The following is a 23,418-nucleotide window of genomic DNA, read 5'->3' on the forward strand; positions in this document are numbered from 1 at the left end:
CGGGAGCTTGACTGATGCCTTCTCACTGAACCTTGCTTGCACACCGGGAGGAATGGTCCCCTCAGAACCTGGCCAGCTCCCGGGAGCCTGACGGATGCCGTCTTAATGAATCTTGCTTCTGTCCTTTTTTTTTTTTTTTAAACAACTTAAACAAAGGAAAACAAAAATCCCTAGCTCTAACTCCTCCAACTTTTTTTTTTTTTAAGGAACTAGTACAGACTGTGAGTGGCACCTGAGTATATATGGCAGAGCCTGTCAAAACCTCATGTTCTCCCAAGCATCCCTGCAGAAATGGCTTTTCACCCTTCAAGTATCCTGGCAGATAGCACCAATCTCCAAGGGTCACAGGTACTGCCATCAATACACCTTAGGTGACCTAGGAAAATGTCACCACCACTCCTGGACCCCCCCATGCTGTTTTTGGCTTTGACAATTCTTAAAGATGAGTTGGAACGAAAAGTCCAGGACATGGTGAACCAGACTCCATTATCTGTGTTGATACAACATAAAGTTCAGCCACTTCTGGAAATTTTGATGGCATCTAGTGGTATTAAATGGATGCAGCGACACAGATAAATATAGGCATCAGTTCCTATTGTCCCAATATCCATCTTCAGACCGGGTGAGAAAACTTCACTGATATGTAGAGGAGATGATAACTAGACCTCAGCAGTCAAGTAGTACACTCACAGTACCATGACTGCTAGTCAGGTGCAGACTCTGATAACATCATCTCATCATTGTTAGTCACAGTTTGAGCATTCCAAAGGATATGATTATGGATCTGCAGACTGCTGTGATCAGGAGGACTCAGCAGGTCTCCCTTCAGGTCCCTTTCCTCCACAAGAGTAAAGTAAGTCTCCACTGGAAGACCTCTCCTTTTTCATGTTTGTCATGACAATGACTGCAACCATTCCATTTCAGTTGGAGAAGGTGACTGAGCCTAGGCATAGTTACAGGACATCCTCAATTTTCTCACTGCTGCCCAAGTACATTGTAGCATTGCCTGTCCATGATATTCTGAAGGATGTTCAGATAAGGATATAGTAGAATCCCCTCTCTGTACAATCTATTAACAAGAAGGCAAATTCTATGTATAATTCAGAATGGATACAGATTACATCTGTTGGAGACACTATCATATTGTCCACTGAGAGGCTCTGGGTCTACTTCTGAGCATCAGGAACAGCTATCAATGGAGCTGTCCTCTCTCTTGGAGGCCAAGGCAGCCAAACTCATTCTACCATGGGAAAGAGAATAGGCCTAGACTTAGGGGCCTTGAATACATTTCTAGCAAATGAAAAGTTCACAGTGGTTTCCTTAGGCATCTTAAATCTTCTTTTTTTTCTGGAACAAAGGACACTGCCTGTGTTCCCTGGATGTAAAGAATGACTATATCCAGATCACAAGATATATCTCAGATTTGTAATAGGAAACACTATCTCCAATATTAGACTGTTGTTCAGCCTAGCATTGGTGCCATGCATATTCACAAAATGCTTAGCAATGGTGACTGCAGAACTTCACATATTGGGAATGCATGTGTTTCCTATCTGGACAATTTGTTAATCAAGAGCACAGCTTAAGGAGCTGCCATAGAATTAATGAACAAAACCCTCTAGGTGTTCTTCATAAGCTAACTAAAATCTCAATTAAGCTCTTCTCAATTGGCATTCATAGGAACTCTGCTAAACACGACCTACAAAAGCCTTTCTTCAACAAGAAAAAATAACCAATGTAATATCTACAGTGAAAGGAATAAGTCAGCTGATATCAGCATGTAACATCTTGACAGTGTTGGGCCTTATTGCATCAACTGTTATACCCTTGGCATATCTCCATTTGATTAGATAACACCAAAAAAAAAAAGAGTCCAAAGTGAAATGCTCAAAGATAAATCCAAACAAATTGGCATTCACATAATCATTTGAAAATTAAATATGAATTATATGCATCAACATGGGCCTCCAAAGACTATCATACCACCTGGCAACATATAAACCAAGTTTTGTTGCACAGGTCATCAGTAATCATCGGTCTTAGAGCACAGCAGCTTGAAACGTAACTTTTTTTTAATATAAATTTTTCTTCTGCATTTAAAATGTCAATGAAATCAAAAGCATAAGAGAATCAATCACTTCCCTCTTGTAGCACTTATTCGTCCTTGTCCTTAACCCTGAGGGTCAGGTGTTTCACTGCAACACTCAGCAGGAACCCGACATAATGCTATGTTTCGAATGTTGTTCTCCATCAGGGGTAACGCTTATGCTTGACACCATTCATTTCCTTAAGCTCATTCAACTGAAAGCAAACATAAGGGAACAATCATAAATCGTGTATTATTCATGAAAAAGAACTCATGCACAACATGCTATGTTCTTACTGGCATCACAAATTTCTCCGCTCGTCTGTGCCGGGATCATATGCGTTGAGTGCCATGCCGGCAGGGCTCTTTTTATAGACGCACACATGACATATATGGCATCAGCGCACATAAGCTGTTACAATGAGCTGTCAGACACCAGATGGTAAATGCAAGTTATAAACAAATTATAGACATAAGTTCCATTGTTGTTTAAACCATGAGGAAAAACTGAGTTCATTTTGAAGATCCATTTTTATTCTCACTGTAATAACATTTTAGCCTTATTTCCCCCACTCCAGTCTTCATTTTCAGTGTCCAAAATAAACCACTTAATTTCTTCAAATTGGTGTTGAAGTTTCAAAAAATGTGGGACCATTGGAGCATGACGTTTCTTGGACTTTAAACAACTTTTATGCTCCAATAGCTGCATGCAAAATTGCCTTGTTTGTCCTTTGTATTGCAAACAGACCACAAAAACCTTGCAGTTGGCAACCTTGAGTGTTGAATAAAGTTTCCAGGTGGCAAAGGACCTGATCTGCGTATTAATACCCTGCATCTCACAGATGCTGCTTTGTGTACTTGATTTACCAGTGTGTGCAAATGTTGCTGTCTCAATTGAAGGTATACTAGATTGAACAACTCTGTCTTTAATATTGTGTCCCCTAGCGAAAGCGAATCTAACAGGTAATTATGTGGATATGAAGGAATCCATGATTGGCCAATGTCAGATTATGCAACAAATTTTGATCGTTAAACATGAATAGATGAGAACACGTGTTTGATGTTCAGATGTTTGTTTCACCTCGGATGTTAGAAGTAGTTCTCCGTTAAACAATGCTCAGCGAAAAGCATGATTTCCTAGCGTGTAGCCAGATAGACTCAGGACCAGTGGGTTATGTGTTCCTCTGCTAGCAGATGGGAGACTGAGTCAGATTTCAAAGCTGCAATGACCTCAGCTCTTCAGTATCTCTCCATCTCGTAGCAGATGCTATCCACACACTAGCATGGGGTTAGTGGGATTGCAGCACAAAAGACATTTTTACTTTCACTTTAAAAGAAGATTGACAGGGGGGAGGAGTCAAGATGGCCGCGGCTTGTGGACGCTGAGTCGAACTGCTCCGCTATCCTTGTTTCCTTGGTATTATCTCTGCTTGTCCTGTGAGAAAATCTTTTACAAGCAGGATGGTAGTCCTCACATAAGGGTGACATCACATGATGGAGCCCAATCACAGAACACTTCTGTCAAAGTTTCCAGAACTTTGACTAGCCCCTACTGGGCATGCCCAGCATGGCACTAACCTTGCAGCCAGCAGGGGTCCCCCTTCAGTCTTCTTTTTTCCGCACAGCAGTAGCCTCACGGTTAAGGAGCTTTGCAGAGATTCCTGACAGGAATTTTCCTCACGGAATTACTAAAAGTTAATTTGCCCCACAGGGGTCCCTCCTTTAATTTTTTCAAGCCGCGTTACTCTGGTAAGTTTTTACCCGTTTTTCCATTTATTACAGACGAGTTTGGCCCTCGCGGCCTACTGGCTGTCGACCGTACCGCGGCTGAATTTTTGCCATGGCGTCGGGGTTCCGTCGGTGCCCAGTCTAATCGCACCATGTTCATCACAGACCCCCATAAAGTCTGTGTAATGTGTCTTGGATGAGAGCACGATGTCTTGACCCGCACCAAATGTGCCCTAATGACACCAAACGGTCGCAAGGCCAGAATGGAGAAGATGGAACTTCTCTTCTGTGCTGAAACCCCGACGCCGTCGATTGCATCGACGTCGTCAGAACCAGTTCCGTCAACTTCGTACCAGCATCGACCACAGGCCGGTGACCGTGCGGCATCGACGACATCTCGGCCTTCGACACCCTCTACTCCCCCTCAGGACCGAGGGGATCATAGAGATAAACATCTCCACCGGCATCGAAAGTCTCGGACTATCGAGGGAGCAAAATCATCGACCTCGCCATTGTCCGAGCTGCCGTCGAAGAAACCCCGTCCAGAAAAGGCACCGACCTTTTTGACGACCGGGTCACTGAGGCAACCCTCACCCGACAGGGTATCGGGTGCCACGACTCCGCCTTTAATGGTGGTCCCTCTGGCTATGCCTCTGCCTCCTTCTTCTGTTCCAGAGCCGGGGCTGCTTGCTCCAGGTCTCAGAGAAGAACTGGACCGGATGGTTCAGGAGGCCGTCGACAAGGCGATGCATCAATTCCAGGTTCCTCCGATACTGATTGCGGAACCGACCATCGACCCGATTCCAGCAGCGTTGGCACCGCTGCTCTCAAGGATGGAAGTGCTCATGGCTGCTTTTCCACCGATGGACCCCGGGTCACCAATGGCTCTGGTGCCCTCCCCGCTTGCTTTGTCATCAGGAGGAGAAACACTGTTCCGCATCCCTCCATCGGGAGTTCTGCCGATGCCTCAGCCCTCTATGCCGATACGTCCCTCAATGCCACCGATCCACCCATCAGTGCCAATACGTCCGGTGCCACCGAGCCATCCATCGATGCCTGCGCCGGTGCCTTCGATGCCTTCATCGGTGCCTAGACGAGGACCTTCAGGGATCCCACCGCCCCGTCGTCCTATAGCTCATAGAGGAACAGGTGCTGATCCCTATGATACCTGGACTGATGATTCTTCACCAGACACCGAGGATTTGCCTTCACCACCTTCACCTACTGAAAGCAGAAAGTGTTCTCCTCCAGAGGACCTTTTCTTTATAAATTTTGTGAAGAAGATGTCTGAATTGGTTCCCTTCCAATTACAGACTGAACAAGAAGGCATCAAATGATGGAGCTGTTACAATTCCTGGATGCTCCCAAGGAAATAACCTCCATCCCTATCCACCAGGTTCTTCTGGATCTCCTCAAAAAGAACTGGGAACATCCTGGCTCTGTGGCCCCAGTCCACAGGAAAGCTGACACCACCTATCTCGTCCAGCCAGCTCCAGGTTTTCGCAAACCCCAATTGGATCACCAATCTGTGGTTGTAGAATCCGCCCAGAAAAGAGCAAGGAGATCAAAACTTCACACTTCCTTCCCCCCAGGCAAGGAACAGAAATTTCCACATTCCATTGGTGCCGTGTCTTCCAGGGAGCAATGCTCATCTCTAGAATTGCCTCTTATCAGCTCTATATGACCCAATATAATAGGGTCTTATTTAAGCAGATACAAGACTAAACAGACTCCCTGCCTCAGCAATTTCAAGATCAGCTCCAAACCCTAGTAAACAAGGGTTTTGAGACAGGTAAGCATGAGATCAGATCATCTTACGACATCTTTGACACTGCTACCAGGGTATCTGCAGCTGCTATCTCGGCAAGACGATGGGCCTGGCTCAAGTCTTCCGACCTTCGCCCTGAAGTACAAGACAGACTATCCAACCTGCCTTGTATAGGAGATAATCTGTTTGGCGAGCAGATTTAACGAACAGTGGCGGAACTCAAGGATCATCATGAGACCTTAAGACAGCTCTCTCTGATACCTTCTGAGTACTCTTCAAAACAACCCTTCCGGAAGGACTCTAAGAAGTCATTCTTCTGCCCGAAGAAATCCTACCCGCCACCATCTAGAACTCGTTCTACGAGACAGTTTCAAAAAGCCCAGTCTCATCAGACACGAAAACAAAAACCACGAGCAGCTCCTCTGCCGGGCTCTGCTTCCGGTTTTTGACTCCTGCATAGAGAGCAGCAGCCAGATTCCATTGCCCCACAAACCAGTGGGAGGTTGATTGTGCCATTTCAACAACAGATGGCACACCATCACCTCAGACCAGGGGGTCCTGGCGATAATTTCTCAGGGTTATCATGTGAACTTTCTCTCCATTCCACCGAACTCCCCACTTCTACTGACGTGGAGAATATCCAATCACTCCATCCTTCTGGAACAGGAGGTCTCCCTCTTCCTTCAGTCCAGGGCAATAGAACCAGTACCCTACTCTTAGCACGGCCTAGGGTTCTATTCCCGGTACTTTCTAATCCCCAAAAAATTGGGAGGCGTTCGTTCAATTCTGGACCTACGTGCCCTCAAATACCTCCAGCGAGAGAAGTTCAAAATGGTAACCTTGGGCTCTCTTCTTCCTCTTCTACAAAGACTGGCTCTGCTCTCTGGACCTCCAGGACGCATACACTCATCGCAAATACCTGAGGTTTCTAGTAGGCCCCAAGTGCTTCTATTTGGCCTCGCATCTGCACCACGAGTCCTCACAAAATGCCTCGTAGTAGTTGCAGCCTTCCTCAGGACTCAAGGTGTTCACGTCTACCCCTATCTAGACGATTGGTTTATCAGGGCTCCCACTCAGCAAGCTGCTCTGTCGTCCCTGCATCTTACCTTACACACTCTAATCTCACTAGGATTTCTAGTCAATTACGACAAATCCTACTTAGTCCCATCACAAACCTTGTTGTTCATTGGGGCAGACTTGGACACCTTGCAAGCAAAGGCTTTTCTGCCTCATCAGCGAGCTCTCACTGTCGTGTCTCGTGCACACCAGTTGCAGTCTCAGCGTTCCGCGACTGCACGCCACTTTCTCATCCTCCTGGGACACATGGCGTCCTCAGTTCAGGTCACACCAATGGCCCGTTTGGCCATGAGAGTCATGCAGTGGACTCTAAGGTCACAATGGACTCAATCCATTCAGCCCCTGTCGACCATTGTCCACGTAACCGACTCACTCCGTCAGTCTCTCGCCTGGTGGAGAAATCTAGTCAATCTCCTCCAAGGCTTGCCCTTCCAGGCTCCAGATCCTCAAATAACTCTCACCACCGATGCTTCCAACCTCGGCTGGGGAGTCCATGTGGCCGATCTGCAGACACAAGGAGCTTGGTCTCCAGAGGAAGCCAAACACCAAATAAATTTCCTGGAGCTTCGAGCAATCAGATATGCTCTCAGGGCATTTCAGAGTTGCCTCGCAAATCAAGTTATCCTGATCCAGACGGACAACCAGGTGGCCATGTGGTACATCAACAAACAGGGAGGCATGGGCTCCTTCCTTCTGTGTCAGGAAGCAGATATGGGCAGAAGCTTTCTCCCATTCGATGTACCTCAGGGCCACCTACTTGCCGGGAGTGGACAATGTGTTGGCAGACAAGCTGAGTCACATCTTTCAACTGCACGAGTGGTCTCTCAACCCCTCGGTAGCGAACTCCATCTTCCAACAATGGGGATATCCTCAAATTAGACCTCTTTGCGTCTCCTCAAAACCACAAAGTAGAGAACTTCTGCTCCCTCATTCGCAGCGAACACTCTCAGCCCAGAGAAGCATTCTCCCTCTCATGGGCAATCGGTCTGCTTTATGCATTCCCTCCACTTCCTCTTCTCTCGAAGACTCTCGTGAAGTTATGTCAGGACAAGGGAACTATGATCCTGATAGCACCACTCTAGCCACGCCAAGTGTGGTTTCCAATACTGCAGGATCTCTCCATTCGCAGGCACATTCCCTTGGGAAAGGACCCGCTTCTGATCACTCAAAATGACTGGTGCCACGCCACCCCAACCTTCACGCCTTGTCCCTGATTGCAAGGATGTTGAAAGGTTAATCCTTCAGCCACTTAACCTTTCTGAGCCAGTTTCCCGTGTCTTGATTGCTTCACGGAAGCCTTTCACGAGGAAATCTTACTCTTACAAATGGAACAGGTTCACGTCATGGTGCTCTTTTCAGTCCCTTGACCCCTTTACCTATCCAATCTCTGGCACTTATCAGAGTCAAGTCTAAAAACTTCTTACATCAGAATGCATGTCAGTGCGGTAGCCGCCTTCCATAAAGGTTTCGGGGATGTTCCTATATCAGTACAACCCCTTATAACACGTTTTCTGAAAGGCTTGCTTCACCTCAAGCCTCCACTGCGTCCTCTGGCCCCTTCTTGGGACCTCAACCTGGTTTTGGGTCGGCTCATGAAACCACCATTCAAGCCTCTTCACTCCTGTGATCTTCGCTATCTCACATGGAAAGTGATTTTCCTTCTGGCAATCACTTCAGCTCGCAGAGTTAGTGAATTATAGGCCCTAGTTACCTATCCGCCTTACACTAAACTGCAAGACCAGGCAGTACTCTGCACTCACCCTAAGTTCTTGCCTAAGGTAGTATCGGAGTTTCACATTAATCAATCCATTATACTACCTACCTTCTTTCCCAGGCCCCATTCCAATCCAGGAGAACAGGCTCTGCATACCCTTGACTGTAAACGGGCTCTAGCATTCTACATAGACCATACAGCTGCCCACAGGGAAAGCACTCAATTTGTCTCTTTCCACCCTAACAAGTTAGGGTATCCTGTGGGTAAGCAGACTCTGTCCTCCTGGTTGGTGGACTGCATATCCTTTTGCTATCAGCAAGCGGGCATTCCATTTCAAGACCGTGTTAAAGCACACTCTGTGAGGGCCATGGCAACTTCAGTAGCACACCTACGATTGGTGTCGCTTCCTGACATTTGCAGGGCTGCCACCTGGAGTTCTCTCCACACCTTTGCAGCCCACTGTTGCTTGGACAAAGTTGGAAGACAAGATTCCATCTTCGGCCAGTCTGTCCTTCGTAACCTATTTACAACATGACGTACCAACACCCTTCCGCCTGCCTGTTAGGGTTTAGGATGCTCTCGGCCAAATTTTATCCCAGTCCTAGTACCTTGCACACCTGGGTACATTTGGTGCATTTCTCGGACATCCTCAGCTCGGTACTCACCCATATGTGAGGACTACCATCCTGCTTGTCCTGTGAGAAAGCAAATGTTGCTTACCTGTAACAGGTGTTCTCACAGGACATCAGGATGTTAGTCCTCACGAAACCCGCCTGCCACCCCACAGTGTCGGGTTCATTACATTTTCTTTTTTTATTTTTTGGCACTGCCTGTAGCTTTTAAACAAGACTGAAGGGGGACCCCTGCTGGCTGCAGGGTTAGTGCCATGCTGGGCATGCCCAGTAGGGGCCAGTCAAAGTTCTGGAAACTTTGACAGAAGTGTTCCTTGATTGGGCTCCATCCTGTGATGTCACCATTATGTGAGGACTAACATCCTGCTGTCCTGTGAGAACACCTGTTACAGGTAAGCAACATTTGCTTTCAGAATGCCTCATAAGCGGAAGGGCAAGGTGAGTTTCCCCTCCAGACTCACCTAGCCCAGTGGGACAACGTTACATCACCGACTTAGCGATCATTTCCTCTGCTGTGGGGGCTTCGAGCGCCGCTGCGGGAAAATTGAGAGGAGCGATTCTCTCGCCAGGTGAGGTCACCTTAAGTCCACCAGAACCCCGAGGACCGCTGAGTAGCTCTCCCCTCAGAGTTTTCGATGGAGCTGGACCTTCCGACGCAATGGCAGTTGGACAAGTGCAGCGTGGCTGATCCGTCGATCAGGCAGTAGCCGGGACTTTCCTGCCACTCCTGGCAAACAGTAATGAGACTCCTGCGAGGAGTTTGGTCGGAGCAGGAGTCGAATCGCTGGAAACAGCGAGAGAAAGACCACAAGAGGAGGTAGGAGAAAGCATTCTTGATCCCCTGGAGTTTGAAAAGCCAGCGAAAATCACGTTAGAAGCCATTTGGGACCTAATGGCGGTTATGGCCCGTACCCTGAAGGTCCATTCTCAACAATTGGGTTTATCTCAGAATAAACTGGATTCAGAGGAAAAAGAACATTCTCAGAAGCTACAAGACCATTCTAACCTTATACAGGACTTAACAGTTAAATTAAATCAGACTCAGTTACTTAACACAGCCCGTATGAAGGATTGTATTACATCACAAAGGTAGAAAATTACCTTCGTCATCTAAATGTTAGAATGGTTAACTTTCCTAAAGTATTAGGAGAGCCAGTTCTAATGACTTTTAAATGATATTTGACTGAATCCCTAAAGATTTCAACAGAGATGGTGCCATTTGTAAAGAAAGCATTCAGTCTACCACTTAGAAGGAATAATCTACAGATTACATCTGGAGAAAACAGGGACGAATTTGTGAATTTAACACTATATCTGGAAAATTCAAACATGGAAGTTTTAGAATCAGCTACTCTTTTTGTCACATTTTTCACTGAATTAGAAATGGGACAGCTGATGAAAGCATATTTCAAGAATATAAATAATGAATTTATGGGTGGAGTGGTAAGGGTCTTTCCAGACCTTTCAAGATTCACTCAACAGCGAAGGAAAACGTTTTTAGATATGCACCCCGAGGTCTTGGCCAAGGGAGCGAGTTTCCTATTACGTTTCCCTTGTACATGTTTTGTTAAATCAGCTGGGAATACATATATTTTCTTTATGCCTGAACAGTTAAGACAGTTCTTGGATGGGGGGACATAAATTATGTTAATCGGGATAAAATGCAGAGTTTTGCAAGCCTGTAATTTTGTAATTGGTATTGCCTAAATATCTCCTTTTGTTTTTCCTATTCTCTTTCCCTCAGAATTTCCAATGAAAAACTATAGAGATTATATTTTGTAAAGTATTATATGCATAAGGGAATGTATGCAAATTTCCTGTATATTATTTTGTTTCTGTATTTTCCTTGCAAAGTTGTTCCTTATTATAATATTTTGAAAACTTATAAATAAAGAATTAAAAAAAAAAAAAGATTGAACCCCACTCTCCTGCGGTGATACCTAAAGGGTCTCTTCCCCAGTTGAGAATTCCCGAGGAGATTTCTGAGATACCTCAAAGGTGTGCCTTGGTCCAGTAGCCGATCCCGGCGTGGACTTAGCTGCTGAAGCAGTTGAAAAGTAGCAGGAGCAGAAGCTGAGCTTGGTGGTAAAGGCCAAAGCCCTCCCCCCCCACAGCCGGAGACCATCTCTGTACTCAGCCGGTAAGCAGAGAAGAACGCCTCCGTTCCAGAGACGTGGAAGGGCTTCGGTAAGTCTTTTCTGTGGACTCCTTGCTTGGCATACCGTACCAACTTCGTTCCCGATCTCCGTTCGGGTGAGGGAAGGGGATTCCAAGCGAGTTGAGTGGCACCCCAATGGGCTAGGCCCCGTTTTCGGCTCTGTCGACTCACCACATGGCGATCTGCGACAATGCCATCTTGCGCACAGTTTGGTGCGGTGCCATTTTCCCCCTTCGACCATTGGTACGTGCGGTGCAGGCCGGCCGCCTGTGCACCTAACATGCACGCATAGCTGCATGCATAACTTCGCGCACAACCGACCGCTTACACATACGTGCACCAATACTAGAGAATTGAATCAGGGAAAGCCCACTCGATGTGATTTACTTGGATTTTAGTAAAGCCTTTGATACTGTCCCGCATAGAAGACTCATGAACAAAATGAGAAGCTTGGGAGTGAGCACCAAGGTGGTGGCATAGATTACAAACTGGTTAACAGAAGACAGCGTGTGATGGTAAATGGAACCTACTCTGAACAGAGAACAGTGTTAAGTGGAATGCTGCAGGGATCGGTGTTGGGACTGGTTCCGTTCAACATCTTTGTGAGCAACCTTGCATAAGGGATAGAAGGTAGTTTGTCTATTTGCAGATGATACTAAGATCTGTAACAGAGTGGAGACACCAGGAGTGGAGAGAATGAGAAGTGATTTAAGGAAGCTTGAAGAGTGGTCAGAAGATATCGCACCTGGGATTTAATGCCAAGAATTGTAGAGTCATGCATCTGAGATGCGGTAATCCAAAGGAACTGTATGTGATGGAGGGTGAGGCACAGCTGTGCATGGAATAGGAGAGAGACCTTGGGGTGATAGTGTCTAGCGATCTAAAGATGGCGAAGCAATGTGACAAGGCGATAGCTAAAGCTAGAAGAATGCTGTGCTGCATAGAGAGATGAATATCTAGTGAGAAAAAGGAAGTGATAACCCCTTTGTACAAGTCCTTGGTGAGGCCTCACCTGGAGTACTGTGTTCAGTTCTGAACACCGTATCTCAAAAGGGATAGAGACAGGATGCAGGCGGCCCAGAGAATGGCAACCAAAATAGTAGGAGGTCTCCATCAAATGACTTATGAGGAGAGGTTGGAGGACCTAAATATGTATACACTGAAGGAGAGGAGGAGCAGAGGAGATATGATCCAGACCTTCAGATACTTGGGAGATATGATCCAGACCTTCAGATACTTGAAAGGTTTTAATGATGCACGATCAACAAACCTTTTCCATAGGAAGGAGATCAGTAGAACTAGGGGCCAAGAGATGAAACTCCAGAAAGGACAACTCAGAATCAGTCAAGAAATATTTCTTCATGGAGAGGGTGGTGGATGCCTGGAATGCCCTTCTGGAAGAGGTGGTGACGACAAAAATGGTGAAAGATTTCAGATGGGCATGGGATAAACACTGTGGATCCCTAAAAACAAGAGGAGGGAAATGAAGTAAGAGGCATGGGAGTAGCTTGCTTGTGTGGCAGTTACTACCCTTAACCAATAAGCCTTCATGCTGATGATGCAACTCCATCTTTGCTCTCTGCTTCAACGGCAGGGGTAAAGAGAAATTAGATTGAACTGTACAGTCTGTGATAACAAATAAGCATTGGGGTAAATTGCTTGATGCGGCGGTTACTACCCTTAACCTGTAAGCCTGATACTATACTTCTGATGCAACTCCATCATTGTCTCTACTTCAGCGACAGGGGGTGGAGGGAAAATTAGACTCAAAAAGACACCCGTGCTTATCGCTTCTTTATAAAGAAAACCAAATGAATGAAATAATTTTCTGTTACTTCAAAGTTTCCATCCATTGACTCTTAAAAGAAACCTCCCGGTTGATCAATTCTTGCCTCTTCGCCGCATCTGCACGGATATAACAGAATAAAAGTTCTATCCCAAATGATGGCCAACAGATTTTTGGAGAAGGGTTATGCCAGAGACGTGAAACGTGCTTTTCGCCAAGCATTGTTTAACAGAGAACTACTACTAACATCCTTGGTGAAACAAACATCTGAACGTCAAACGTGTTCTCACCTATTCATGTTTAACAATGAAAATTTTTCACATAATCAGACAGTGTTGGCCAGTCATGGATTCCTTCCATCCACGCAATTACCTGTTAGATTTGCTTTCACTAGGAGATGCAATACTAAAGACAGTTGTTCGATTTAGTCTACCTCCAGTCAAGACAGCGTCATTGACACACATTGGTGAATCGTGTATACAATGCAACTTATCCCAGGACAAGCAGGATGCTAGTCCTCACATTTGGGTGACGTCACTGAACGGAGCCCAGGCGGGAAAACTTTCTGTCAAAGTTTCTAGAAACTTTTGACTGGCCCAGTGAGGCCACTGAGCATGCCCAGCATGCTATGATATTCTCTGCCACAGGTGTCTCTCTTCAGTCTTCGTTTTTCCGCGCTGCAGTTAGCATCGCGGGTCCGGAGCCGTTGAGTGTTTTCTCAACTATTTACTCGACTTAATAGTCTTGACTTGATATTATCTGTCACAGAAAATCTCTCGGGGTTTTTTCTTGCCGGCCGGTAAGTAACCCAGTCTAAAATTTTCTGTTTTTGGAGACTTAAAATTCTCCTCAGTCGAATCGACAGCCGTCGATTCACAATGTCCACAGGGTTTAAAAAATGCCCTGTTTGCACAAGAAAAATGTCACTTACAGACCCACACACCGAATGTGTGATGTGTCTGGGTGAAAAACATGATGTGCACAACTGTCCACAATGCGCGGAGATGACGCCAAAAACCCGAAAAACCAGGCTCGAAAAAATGGAGCATTTATTCAGCCTGCAACTTATACCTTCTCCATCACAGTCGTCGAAGTCGTCTCCGGCTGGAGCGACTAAGCGCATAGTCCTTAAAAAAAACCTTGCCCAGGACCGTCGGGGGATCATTCGTCCCCTTCCTCGTCCTCAACGTCGATAAAATCGACTGAAAAATCAAAGTCAAAACATCGACACCAGCATCGAAGCCCCTCATTGTCCGACCCGGCTTCCCAGGAACCCTCGACAGCGAAGCGGCCTAGACATCAGGAGACATCTGAGTTTTCAACGCCTCGGCCTACCTCGACTCCATTGCCGGCACCTGATCCAATACAAGGTACGTCTCAGGAACTGGTGCTTCAGCCTACGCCACCGCCCTCAACCGCTCTGACCTTAATGGTTGCGCGGCCGGAATTGTCAGATTTAATCCGACAAGCGATTTCACAGGCTTTGAAGGAACAACTTGCAGTACCGACTTCATTGTCGATGCCTTTGATTTCTACATCGATGCCAGCAAACTTGCCGATGCCGGTGGTAACACCGATGCCAGGGTCATTCTTGACTCCGGCACAGAGGGATTCGACGTCGACACCAAAGATCATTACGTCATCGTCGATATATGCCCAAATACCATCCTTTTCATCGATACCGATAACTTCAATGATACCGTCATCGACAGTATTGACACCGGCGGGACCACCCTCGACAACGACATCGAGACCACCAGTTATTTCCTCGAGGACAACAGTTCCAGATGATACTGACCCTCAGGAGTTAGCACTTTTTCAACGCCTTTTACAAAAATATCAAAAAGTTGTCGACATAACTCCTCAGAAGACTATAGAAAATATTCCTCCAATAATTTCCATCGATGATCCTTTACCTGGACCATCAGGTGTGTCCACTAATTTAAGGAAAACCCCAAGCACTCCATATCAGGAACCGGATGAAGAAGATTCTTGGGATGACCAAAGATCAAACACTTCTTCTGAGGAGTTCATGTCCGAACCCTCACCTCCTGAAGTAAGACTTCAGGAAAAGGATAAGTCCAGAGGACTTATCCTTTTCCAGTTTTGTCCAAGATATGGCAGATACAATACCATTCAAGCTGTCATCAGAAGAGGATTCAAGACAATATACCCTAGAGGTGCTACAGTTTGTGGACCCACTAAAACAGGTTCTGGCAATCCCTATCCACGAAGTCCTGTTGGACCTACAACAACGAGTGTGGGAACACCCATGCACGGTTCCAGCAGTTAACAAATGTGTAGACACTACCTACCTAGTGCAGCAGGCACCATGCTTTCAAAAGGCACAGTTACCACATCAATCTGTGGTAGTAGAATCTGCCCAGAAAAAATCTAAAAGGGTACGTCCACATTCTTCAGCTCCTCCAGGGAAGGATCATCGCTTTCTAGACTCCCTGGGCAGAAAAGTGTACCAAGGTGCACTTCTATCTTCCAGAATCTCTGCCTATCAACTGTATATGACACAGTATCAAAGGGATCTCTGGAAGCAAATGGAACACTTCACAAATTCTCTCCCAGAACAATTCCAAGAATCTGCGCAAACCATCATTGCCAAAGGCCTGGAGGCTGGGAAACATGAGGTAAGGGCTGCTTATGACAATTTTGACACAGCCTCAAGAACAGCAGCAGCTGGCATTACAGCACGAAGATGGGCCTGGTTGAAGGCATCAGATCTCAGACCTGAAGTGCAAGACAAGCTTGTAGATCTGCCATGCCGTGGAGATAATTTGTTTGGGGAAAAAGTACAGGATGCTGTCCAACAACTTAAGGATCACATGGAGACCTTAAGACAGCTGTCACAATTACCTCAAGAACCAACAACTCAGGCCCCTAGACGTTTTCCTCGTCGAGAACCTAGACAACCATACTACAGACCAAGAAGGTACTACAATCAACCTACTAGGGCTAGACCTTCTAGGCCTACCCAACGCTCTCAGGCCAGGCAACCAAGAACAACTCGTACCCAGCCTCCTCCACAGGCTGGTCCAGCTACGGGTTTTTGAACACAAATCCAGAGATCAGACCCACCCTCCTAAACCCCAAACAACACATACCAGTGGGAGGAAGAATTTCCTATTTCCAATCAGATTGGGAAAAGATAACAGACCAATGGGTACTTTCCATTGTAGCTCAAGGATACAAACTACATTTTCTCAATTCCTCCAGAATTCCCACCAACTTCCTATCCACAACAAAATTCCCAAATAATTCAATTACAAATAGAATTATCCACCCTCCTGACAGCCAGGGCCATTCAACCAGTGCCCAGGTCTCAGCAGGGCAGAGGATTCTACTCCAGATATTTCCTCATTCCAAAGAAAACTGGAGGCCTACGTCCCATCCTCGACCTCAGAAATCTCAACAAATTTCTAAAGAAAGAAAGGTTCAGGATGATTTCTCTAGGCACAATGCTCCCACTTCTTCAAGCAGGAGATTGGCTCTGTTCTCTGGATCTTCAAGATGCTTACGCCCATATACCAATATACCCTCCTCATCGCAAGTATCTGCGCTTCATGGTGGGCCTTCAGCATTACCAATACAGAGTACTGCCATTCGGACTAGCTTCTGCTCCTAGAGTCTTCACCAAATGCCTGGCAGTAATAACAGCACACCTACACAAAGAAGGTGTACATGTTTTCCCATATCTGGACGATTGGCTCATCAGAAGCCAATCTCAAAAAGGAGCAATACAGTCTCTCAACCAAACTATTGCTCTACTGCACTCCATGGGATTTCTCATCAACTATCCAAAATCACATCTAACTCCAAACCATCTCCTACAATTCATAGGAGCGGATTTGAACACCAACCTCTCAAAGGCATTTTTATTTATTTTATTTATTTAAAGTTTTTCTATACCGGCATTCGCAATAGATATCGCATCATGTCGGTTTACAATTAACAAGTGGATAGGTAACAAGGTAAAAAACTAACATTTATCTTAATAATAATAATAGTTGTAGTAATAATAATGATAAAAACATTAAACAAGAGAAGGTTAAGGTATGCAGTTACAATAAAACAAGGGAGTAATACAACTTGGAGCATAGAAAGAAGCTGGGGATTAAATAGAGAGAACGTAAATGCCAGTCAATGTGCTTAAAGCATTAATGAATTGTCCTTGTGAGGTAGGGATATTAATTATGCGGTAGAGATATTAATTACCATGAATAAGGCAAAGTCTGAGCGCCTAGTTAATAATGGAATAGGATCAGTTTAGTTCAGGAAAGGCTTTCAGAAATAGCCACGTTTTGAGTCTTTTCCTGAATGTGGGCAGGCAGGGTTCCTGTCGCAAATCTGGTGGGATAGAGTTCCACAGTGTTGGTCCTGCAGTGGAGAAAGCCCTGTCTCTGGTGGTTATGTGCCTCATGGATTTGGAGTGTGGTACTTGTAGTGTTTCTCTATAGGACTCTCTGATTGGTCTGTTGGATGTAAATTTTTTGAGAGGAATTTGGAGGTTGAGCTGAGAATGTTGATGAATAGCTTTGAAAATAGTGGTTATGGACTTATATATGATTCTGTAATGAATTGGCAGCCAGTGCAGGTCTTTGAGGATTGGTGATATATGGTCTCTTCTCCGTGTGTTAGTTAATATTCTAGCAGCCGTGTTTTGAACCATCTGAAGGGGTTTCGTGTGAGATGAAGGGAGACCTAATAGCAAAGAGTTGCAGTAATCTAGTTTAGAAAATACTATTGATTGCAGAATGGTTCTGTAGTCATGAAAGTGGAAGAGAGGTCTTATTCTTTTTAAGACTTGGAGTTTATAGAAGCAGTCCTTAGTAGTTTGATTTATGAATGCTTTTAAGTTTAACCTGTTATCAATGATAGCTCCCAAGTTTCTTACTTGTTGAGTTTGTAAATTGTGAGGGGGATTTGAGTCGGTGTTACTGTTTTCCGATGAAATTAGGAGGAGTTCGCTTTTTGAAGAGTTTAGTATTAGATTGAGGTTGGAGAGGAGTCCATCAATTTTTTTAAGACAAGTTTCCCAGAATTCTAGGGTTTTGCTGTAGGATTCTTTGACGGGGATGACTATCTGGATGTCATCTGCATAAATAAAGTGTTTAAGGTTTAAATTAGTTAGCAATTGGCAAAGAGGGAGCAAGTAGATATTAAAGAGTGTTGGTGAAAGGGAGGAGCCCTGTGGAACTCCCGTAGATGAAGGGTAGTGTTGAGATTCCTTGTTGTGAATTTTGACTTTGTATTTTCTGTTCCCTAAGAACGATTTGAACCACGAAAGTGCTGTTCCTGTTATTCCGATGTTTGCTACCATTTCTACCAGAGGATCGAGCGCAAACACTGTCTCTACTGGCAAACTCGATTCACTCCAAGAAACAAGCAACAGCTCATCAGTTTCTAACATTACTAGGCCACATGGCATCCACAGTTCATGTCACTCCTATGGCAAGACTGGCCATGAGAGTAACTCAATGGACTTTAAGATCACAATGGATCCAAGCCATTCAACCTCTTTATTCTCCAATTCAAGTAACCCACCAACTACGTTCTTCTCTACTGTGGTGGGTGAACAAGGACAATTTGTGCAAGGGCCTACCCTTTCAACAACCAGTTCCACAAATAACTCTGACTACAGATGCATCCACCTTGGGTTGGGGAGCTCACATAGGGAATCTCCAAACACAAGGAACATGGACAAAGCTCGAAGCAACATTTCAAATCAATTTCCTGGAACTTCGAGCTATACGTTATGCTCTGCATGCCTTCAAGAACTGCCTTACAAACAAGACTGTGCTGATCCAAACAGACAACACAGTAGCCATGTGGTACATCAACAAACAGGGAGGGACAGGCTTGTACCTCCTTTGTCAAGAGGCAGCTCAGATATGGGGTTGGGCCTTGAATAACTCCATGTTTCTCAAGGCCACTTACCTAGCAGGCATTCACAATGTAGTGGCGGACAGACTCAGTCGTCAATTCCAACCACACGAATGGTCCCTGGATCCTGCAGTAGCAACCAAGATATTTCAACGTTGGGGACAGCCAACAGTAGACCTCTTTGCATCACATCTGAATCACAAAGTGGACAACTACTGTTTCCTATACAACCTGAACAGGCCATCCAAGAACGCATTTGCTCGCCCTTGGAACTCAGGCCTGTTATATGCGTATCCTCCGATACCACTCATAACCAAAACTCTAGTGAAGCTACAACAGGACAAGGGGACCATGATTCTCATAGCCCCATATTGACCTCGACAAGTATGGTTTCCCACACTTCTAGACCTCTCAGTCAGGGATCCAATTCGTCTGGGAGTAGCTCCCACTCTCATAACTCAGGATCAGGGTCGGTTGAGACATCCCAACCTTCAATCCCTATCACTGACAGCTTGGATGTTGAAAGCTTGATTTTACAACCACTCAATCTCTCATCCAACATATCCCAAGTTCTTATAGCTTCACGTAAACCTTCCACAAGGAAGAACTATGCTTCCAAATGGAAGAGATACACTTTGTGGTGCAGGCAAAACGATATCAATCCTTTCACGTGCTCTACAAAGTCTTTACTAGACTACTTGTACCATCTTTCAGAATCTGGTCTACAGACTTCATCTGTAAGAGTACATTTAAGTGCAATTTCCGCTTACCATAATCAGATAGCAGATGCACCTATCTCTACACAACCTCTTGTCAGCAGGTTTATGAGAGGTTTAATTCACCTTAAACCACCAATTAGACACCCGGTCACACCATGGGATCTAAATTTGGTTCTAACTAGACTCGTGCGTTCTCCTTTTGAACCCATAGATTCCAGTGATCTAAAATTTCTTACATGGAAAACTATCTTCCTCATAGCCATTACATCAGCTAGAAGGGTTAGTGAGTTACAAGCACTTGTCACATATGAACCTTACACTAAGTTCTTACATGACAGAGTGGTTCTCCGTACTCATCCTAAATTCCTCCCTAAGGTAGTTACGGAATTCCACTTAAACCAATCTATAGTTTTACCCACATTCTTTCCAAGGCCTCACTCTCACCAAGGAGAAAGAGCCTTACACACCTTAGATCGCAAGCGTACTCTGTCTTTCTACTTAAACCGCACTGCAGTCCACAGGAAATCCAATCAACTCTTTGTTTCCTATGACCCCAACAAACCAGGTAAAGCTGTGGGTAAACATACTCTATCCAATTGGCTAGCAGATTGTATACAGTTTTGTTACGAACAAGCAGGCCTTCCTCTCCAAGGGCGAGTAAAAGCACATGCAGTAAGAGCAATGTCAACTTCAGTAGCACACTATCGTTCAGTGCCAATACTTGACATATGTAAAGCAGCAACATGGAGTTCACTTCACACTTTTGCAGCTCATTACTGTTTGGACAAGCAAGGAAGACAAGATTCAGCTTATGGACAATCTGTCTTAAAGAACTTGTTTCCAGTTTAAACCCAACTCCTTCTACAACCAAACTGCTGTGATCTTCGGCTGACTCATTCAACAACAACATTCCACTACACAGTGACTCAGCCTCTAGCTTGCTAATCACCCATATGTGAGGACTAGCATCCTGCTTGTCCTGGGATAAAGCAAAATTGCTTACCTTGTAATAGGTGTTATCCCAGGACAGCAGGATGTAGTCCTCACAGAACCCACCCGCCACCCCGCGGGGTTGGGCCTTCTATTTTTATTCTTATTTTTTGCTAATGCTTTTGCTACATACTAGACTGAAGAGAGACACCTGTGGCAGAGAATATCATAGCATGCTGGGCTCCGTTCAGTGACGTCACCCATATGTGAGGACTACATCCTGCTGTCCTGGGATAACACCTATTACAAGGTAAGCAATTTTGCTATCTGTGAGATGCGGGGCACTAATACGCAGATCAGGTCCTTTGCCACCCAGAAACTTTTTTCAACACTCAAGGTTACAACTGCAAGGTTTCTTTTGTGGTCTGTTTGCAGTGTCCTTGTGGGTTACAATACATATGACAAATCTCAAGGCAATTTTGCACGCAGCTATTGGAGCATATAAAAGTTGTTTAAAGACCAAGAAACTTCATGCTCCAAAGGTCCCACATTTTTTGGAACTTCAGCACCAATTTGAAGAAATTAAGTGGTTTATTTTGTACATTGTAAATGAAGGCTGGAAAGGAGGGAAATCAGATTAAAATGTTAGAACAAAAATGGATCTTCAAAATGAACTCCATTTTTCCTCATGGTTTAAACAGTGATATTGAATGGAACTTATGCGTAAACTTGTTTATAACTTGCATTTACCACACACTATCTGGTGTCTTTGTCAGCTCGTTATAACAGCTGATGCCGTATATGTCACCATGTGTGGGTCTGTAAAGAGAGCCCTGCCGGCATGGCACTAAATGTATATGATCCCGGCACAGGCAAGAGGAGAAATTTGTGATGCCAGTAAGAACATAGCATGTTGTGAGTGAGTTCTTTTTCATGAATGGTGCATGATTTACGATTGTTCCCTTTTATGTTTGCTTTTAGTTTTGAGCTTAAGGAAATGAATGGCATCAAGCATAAGCATTACCCATGAATCAGAACAACATTCAAAACATAGCGTTATGTCGGGTTCCTGCTGAGTACTGTGGCAAAACACTTGACCCCTCAGGTTTAAGGACAAGGGCGAATAAGTGCTCCAAGAGGGAAGTAATTGATTCTCTTATGCTTTTGATTTCCCTGACATTTTATATGCAGAAAAAAATGTATTAAAAAAACAGTCAAGTTTCAAGCTGCTGTGCTCTAAGACTGATTGATGATGACCCATGCAAGATCTTGACAAAACTTGGTCTGTATGATGGTCTTTGGATGCCTTTGCTGATGCATATAATTCATATTTAATCTTCAAATGATTTTGTAAACATCTCCATTTGAGACAAGCCTAATGGGACCGTAAGATCTGTGATCACAGGCCATGCAACTCATGGATTCTTTATCCTGGTGCCTAATCCAGGAGAGTATGATGAGGGGAGTTTTTCCAAATTTTACTTTCCCAAGTTACCATAATTATAGACTCAAACCACCTAGGCCAGGGAACACATCTAAATGGGCTCTGTACCCAGGGCTATGGTCTGCTCATGGGAAGTATTACCATATAAACCACCTAAAGCTACAAGCAATCTGGAACACTCTAAAGGCTCTCAAAGATCAGTTGACAATCATAATTCTAATACAGATAACCAAATAGCTATGTGTTTCATAAAAAGCAGGAAAGAACAGGATCTTACTTTGTGTTGGGAGTCAGTCAGAATGTGGTCTTGAGCCATTTTGCAGGGAATGACCTTGAGAGCCACCTGAAATGTTTTGGAAGATCATGCAGGCAATGAAGAAATTGAAGGTGAAAGGAGGTTGATATTGAGGATGCTCATTAGAGAAAGTGAAATTAATCAAGATAGTGATCTGAGCTAATATATATGAGCTATAAGAATTCTTTAAGGAAGAATGGAAAAATTCCAGTAGCAAAAAACCCCCCTCTTAGCTAACTACAGGAAATGTTTGGAAGCTGTTTCTGCCAAAAGAGGTATTGCAAAGTATTGACTGAAAGAGGTGTAACAAGTTTTGCACATACCATATTCATTTTTTATTTTCCTTCTGTTAAAATCAATGAATAATTAGTAATTCTGCATTGAAGATTGCAGAAAGATCTACTGTTTAACCTGTACCATGTAGAAATTAATTGAAACACAGTTCGAATGGGGTTCCTAAACTTTTTGCATACAACTATGATTGTGTATGGATGTATGTATGTGTGTATATATATATAGATATAGATATATATAAAATAAATAAATATATATATATAGTGTGTGTGTGTATACATACATAAAAAGTTGTTTTCTGGGCTTTGTTGAGTTATTTCTTAATGATGATCACACACAAATAGTTAATCTCTTGGAGTCTTTACTTACCTGCTCAGGGTGATTCTGAAACCTTTGCTTGATACCTGGTATACTCACCTTTAATTCCAATTTTGTTGGTTGCATTTTTGTTGCCTTCTAATCTATTTAATTTATATTCTGCCTTTACAAGCACTTCAAAGCCTATTAATTGAATGTACAGCTTTATGCTCTCATTGACCTTCCCTTAATTTATGGATGTTGCACATTGCTCTCTGAAATTCATACTTTGCTTTGGTAATCCTCATCTATGTAAATCCATTGAGGATGCTCATTAGAGAAAGTGAAATTAATTACCTGTAGTTAGGGTTTTCTAATAAAACCAGCTCAGTGGATTCACATAGTCCATTCACCTCCTCTTGTGGTTTGAAAACCCTCAGTTCTGGCTTTGTGATATGGAAAAAAAAGTTAATGGGGTGTCAGAATAGACTACTGGTAGTGTGGTTTCTTGGTTGCTGAGCAACCATTTCAAAAGCTTCAAGGTTCCGAACTGTTAGGTAAGCAAGTTTGCATACTTTCTGTTGCTGTTGGGATT

The 23,418-nt window shown here is 44.3% G+C and overlaps 1 protein-coding gene across 1 annotated transcript in view; it reads left to right on the forward strand.

The window, feature by feature from the left end:
* Nucleotides 1–23,418, forward strand: part of TNRC6B (trinucleotide repeat containing adaptor 6B) — an 877,462-nt gene that overhangs the window by 539,310 nt on the left and 314,734 nt on the right. The window lies entirely within an intron of this gene.

This window comes from Rhinatrema bivittatum, chromosome 2 (assembly GCF_901001135.1).
Source record: "Rhinatrema bivittatum chromosome 2, aRhiBiv1.1, whole genome shotgun sequence".
Taxonomy (NCBI): Eukaryota; Metazoa; Chordata; class Amphibia; order Gymnophiona; family Rhinatrematidae; genus Rhinatrema; species Rhinatrema bivittatum.